This window comes from Triticum aestivum, chromosome 3A (assembly GCF_018294505.1).
Source record: "Triticum aestivum cultivar Chinese Spring chromosome 3A, IWGSC CS RefSeq v2.1, whole genome shotgun sequence".
Lineage (NCBI taxonomy): Eukaryota > Viridiplantae > Streptophyta > Magnoliopsida > Poales > Poaceae > Triticum > Triticum aestivum.
In genome coordinates this window covers 55,859,603-55,864,897 of record NC_057800.1, presented here as the reverse complement: position 1 = coordinate 55,864,897, position 5,295 = coordinate 55,859,603, and positions in this window count along the sequence as shown.

The window sequence follows — 5,295 nt, the reverse complement described above, 5'->3', positions numbered from 1 at the left end:
CGAGGCGGGACGCGGCCAGGGCGAGCGCGGCGAGGCGGGACGCGGCCAGGGCGAGCGCGGCGCGGCGAGGGCGCGGCGATGTCGTTGCCGATCTGACGAGGAGGAAGAGAGGAACTGGACTCGCGCGCGAGAGAGTTTTCTGCCGCTCAAACTTCGCAGCTTTTCTGTTATTCCGTTTCCTCACTATATGCTGGTTACAACGAGAAGCAGCCTATCTCCCGGTGGACTCGCTATGATCCGAGATGGTCGCGCCATCCCACGACCCTGAGCCACAGCGTGATCATCCACCAGGAGAGACAAACCAGGAAGAGAGAGGGGAAGTGGACAAGCTAGACTCGCTCCACGATCTACGTGCATGTGCGGGTCTAATCTCCCATGCACACACATTATTACAATAACAGAATAAAGCAAAGACTAGCCTACATAGCCATGCAACGGGTGAGCTTATGCCAACACTTCTCCCCCTTAAGCTCAGAGTGCTTCGCTGATCTCCATGACCCTGAGCTTCTGCCGCATCTCCACGAAATGCACACGCCCGAGCGCCTTGGTCAGCATATCTGCCAGCTGGTAGTCTGTCCGAACATGATCAACCTCCACCTGATCTTGCTCAATGCACTCCCTGATGAAATGGTATTTGACATCTATGTGCTTGCTGTGATCATGATGAACTGGATTCTTTGCCAAAGCAATGGCTGATTTGTTGTCGATCAAGAGTTTGAACTTTGTTGGCTCTTCTCCTTTCATCTCACAAAGAAGTCTGCTCAGCCAAAGGCCTTGACAGGTTGCCGCTGCGGCAGCCACATACTCGGCCTCACACGAACTGATTGCCACTACCTTTTGTTTCTGAGATGTCCAAGAGATTGGGTTCTCTCCAAGGAAGAACACATTTCCTGACGTGCTCTTGCGATCTCCCTGATCGCCTGCATGATCACTGTCTCTATACCCCAGCAGCTCACCGCTCCCCCCTCGTACATAACGGCAGCCATAGTTCAGAGTGCCCTGAATGTATTTGAGAATTTGTTTCACTGCTGCCCAATGTGTTGTGGTTGGCCTCTCCATGAATCTGCTGACAATGCCAACGACGTATGTGATATCTGGTCTTGTGTGTACCAGGTATCTCAGGCTTCCAATTACACTGCGGTACAGAGATTGATCAACAGCCCTGCCTTCATCTTCTTTCTTCAGTTTTAGCCTACACTCCATGGGTGTCTGACTTTGATTGCAGTCACTCATTCCTGCTAGCTCCAGAATCTTTTCAGCATAGCCACGCTGACACAAGGTGATTACTCCCTCAGTTTGTGATACTTCAATGCCCAGGTAGTAGCTGAGTAATCCATGATCTGTCATCTTGAAAAGCTTCTGCATCTGTTCCTTGAACTCCAGTATGTGAGCTGCTTCAGTGCCTATGATAATGAGATCATTGACGTACACACCCACAATCAGAAATGAGCGCGCGTCCCCGCGTCTGTAGACTGCATGCTCCAGCGGGCTTCTACTGAACCCGAGTGCGCCGAGAGTGTGATCCAGTTTGGCATACCATGCCCTCGGGGCTTGCCGCAAACCATAGAGAGCTTTTCTCAACTTCAGTACATGAGATTCCTTCCCAGCTACTGCATAACCTGGTGGCTGTGACACATACACCTCTTCGCCCAGCTCTCCATTGAGAAATGCGGACTTGACATCCATATGGTGTACTTCCCACCCAGAGTGCGCGGCTAGAGCCAGGAACAAGCGCACCGTCTCCATGCGTGCCACGGGCGCGAACACCTCTTCGAAGTCTATCCCTTCTCTCTGTGCATATCCCTTTGCGACCAGCCGAGCCTTGTGTTTGAGGATCTTGCCTTCTGGATCATGCTTGACCTTGTAAACCCACTTGAGACCGATCGCCTTGTGCCCTCGAGGGAGTGAAGTTAGCTCCCAAGTGCCGCTCTCAGCGATCGAGTCCATCTCAGCATCCATGGCATGCTTCCATGCAGTATCTTCGAGCGCATCACCAATGTTGGCTGGTTCCTCGGCGCTCAACAGACACTGCTACATTGCTTCGCGCACGGCCTCCCCCTCAGTCTCATCCATGATGCAAGAGACACGGCGATAGCGGATGTCGCCAGTATCCACATCTCGGCGATTTTCATCGTGGCTGGGAGGCGTCGCGCAGCGAATGTCTCTGCCAAGTGTGCTGGGTGTGGCCGTCGCGGGCGTGGACACCGCGGGCGTGCTCGCCGCGGGCGAGCTAGCTATTGCAGAGGGCGGAGTCCCGGGGAATGAAGACGCTGGTGTCGCCGGGCTCCTTGGCGTTGGGGGCGCCGCATTCATCCCAGCGTCCCGCTCCTGAGTGTCGTGTTCCGTGGTGTAGACCACGGTGAACGTTGCCGGTGCCGGTGCGTCCGTGGCCGCGCCCGGAGTTCGCCACGCCCAAGGCCTGTTCTCTTCAAAGATTGCATCACGCGTCACCCGTACCTTTTTGCTTGCAGGATCATAGATGCGGTAGTCTTCATATCCGACGAACACCATCGGCGTCAAGCGATCGCTCAGCTTGGTGATGCCGGGCCCGACGCTCTTGACGTGAACCATGCACCCGAACGTGCGCAGGTGATGCACTGCGGGTTTACGGCCGTGCCACGCCTCGTAAGGCGTGACACCATCCAGGCTCCTCATCGGCGCGCGGTTCAGGAGATACACCGCCGTTCGCACAGCCTCACCCCAGAACAGCGTCGGCATGGACATGCTCTTCATCATGCAACGTGCCATCTCCACCACCGTTTGGTTTCGACGCTCGACCACCCCATTCTGCTGTGGGGAGTACGGTGCGGTGGTGAAGTGTTGGATGCCGCGCTGCTCGCAGTAGCTTCTGAACTCGGTGGAGTTGAACTCGCCGCCGCGGTCCGACCTGAAAGCAAGTAACTTGCACTGGCCCTTTGCCTCTGCCGTGGCCTGGATCTTTCTGAAGCGCTCGTACGCCTCGTCTTTGGATTTCAGAAGCTCGAGCCACATATATCGACTAAAATCATCGACCACCAGCAGAAAGTACCTGTTACATCCCGGCGTCGTGGGCTCGATGGGGCCGCAGAGGTCAGTGTGAACAAGCTCCAGACCGTGCTCTGCCCGGTGCGTGCTGGCCTGAGGAAACGGCGCGCGATGCTGCTTCCCCAGGGCGCAACCATCACAGTACTCCTCCATACGATCAATCACGGGCATGCCCCGCACCATCTCCTTGGTCGCCATGGCCCGGAGCGCGCAAAAATGGAGATGCCCCATGCGCGTGTGCCACCGCCATGCCTCGTCGTCCCCGATCACCATCAGACACGTCGGCGCGTCCACAGCGAGAGCCCCTGTGTACAGACGGTTGGAGGAGCGCTTGATGCGCGTCAGTACGCGCCGCGACGGGTCGTGGACCGCCATGACGCCGTCCCTGATGTTGATGATGCAGCCGGCCTCGTCAAGTTGCCCGATGGAGACGATGTTGGTGCGTAGGCTTGGGATGAAGAAGACGCCGGTGAGCGCACGCTGGCCTCCGCTCTGACAACGGAAGACCACAGATCCGCGTCCAAGTATCGCCACCACGGATCCGTCGCCGAACCGCACTGTGCCACGCACGGTCTCGTCCAGCGCCGAGAACACACGCCTATCACCCATCATGTGACTGCTGGCTCTGGTGTCGAAGAACCACACGCCGTCCGGAGACGGCAAGGGCAGGACCTTTTCCTCATTTAGATACACCTCCTGGGCGCGACGAGCTGTGATGTGTCGACGGTGGTGACCACAGCCATGTAGAGGCCGTGATCGTGCTCGGCGTCAGCTTGTGCCAGGTTTGCCTGCTCCGGCTTACCCTTCTGCTCCTGCTCGCGGAGCCATGTACGACACTCTTTCTTCCAGTGCCCTGGGATGCCACAGTGATGACACTTGCCCTTCTTCTTCTTGCCACCAGATCCGCCTGAGCCACCTGCCCCGGCGTTCACGGGCGCGCCCTTGCCGCCGCCCTGAGATTTAGGCTTCGCGGGTGACTTGTTCTTGCCGCCGCTGCCGCCGCCACCAGACGACGATCCACCACCGCCGCCCAGCTTCTCACGGGCCAGCCACTCGTGCGTGAGCAGCAGACGCCCGGTGGCCTGCGAGCCGTCATCCAGGTCGTAGTGATCCTCACAGGCGGAGAGACGACGGACCAGTTCTTCCACTGACATGGTCTTGAGATCGATCAGTGATTCAATCGCCATCGCCATCGGGCGGTAGCGACACGGCACCACACGAAGAAACTTCTGCACCGCCTTGTGCTCGGTGACCGGATCGCCGTACAGCTCCAGGTCGGCGACGAGGGCGGAGAGCCGCAGCCCGAAGTCCTCGATGGATTCCCCGTCCTTGAAACGGAGATCCTCGAACTCCCGCCGGTGCACTTGCGCCTTGGCCTCGCGTGCGCGCTCGCTCCCCATCTGCATGGTTTTGATTGTCTCCCACGCGATCTTCGTCGTGTCCTTGGCGGCCAGCACGCGCAGCATCTCCGGCGGAACACCGGTGAGTATAATGCTCAGCGCGCACCGGTCGTCATTTTCGTCGGCGTCGTCGTCGGTCACCGCGGACCAGACTCGGGCAACCTGCAACTTGACCTGCATCACCAACGCCCACTCCTGATAATTCGTGCGCGTGAGCATCATGGAAGCCCCTGACTCTTCTCGCACGACGCGCTCCACCACCCGATACTCACCGTTGCCGTCGCCGGTGAGGCGAGCGAGCGGCGCCTTGGATGAAGGCGTCCTCGGTGACGACTTGCCGCCACCCTTGTTCTTCCCATCTGACTCGTCACCGGACATCACCACGACGGATCAAACACCGCCGCCGCGCCAAGGATCAAACACCCGGGGCTCTGATGCCAATTGTCCTTGCCTATCTGAAGAGGAGGAAGAGAGGAACTGGACTCGCGCGAGAGAGAGTTTTTCTGCTGCTCAAACTTCGCAACTATTCTGTTATTCCGTTTCCTCACTATAATCTGGTTACAACGAGAAGCAGTCTATCTCCCGGTGGACTCGCTATGATCCGAGATGGCCGCGCCATCCCACGACCCTGAGCCACAGCGTGATCATCCACCAGGAGAGACAAACCAGGAAGAGAGAGGGGAAGTGGACGAGCTAGACTCGCTCCATGATCTACGTGCATGTGCGGGTCTAATCTCCCATGCACACACATTATTTCAATAACAGAATAAAGCAAAGACTAGCCTACAAAGCCATGCAACGGGTGAGCTTATGCCAACAGGCGACTGCGGGGCGAGGAGTGCGGGGCGAGGGCGCGCGGGCCGGGGCGCGC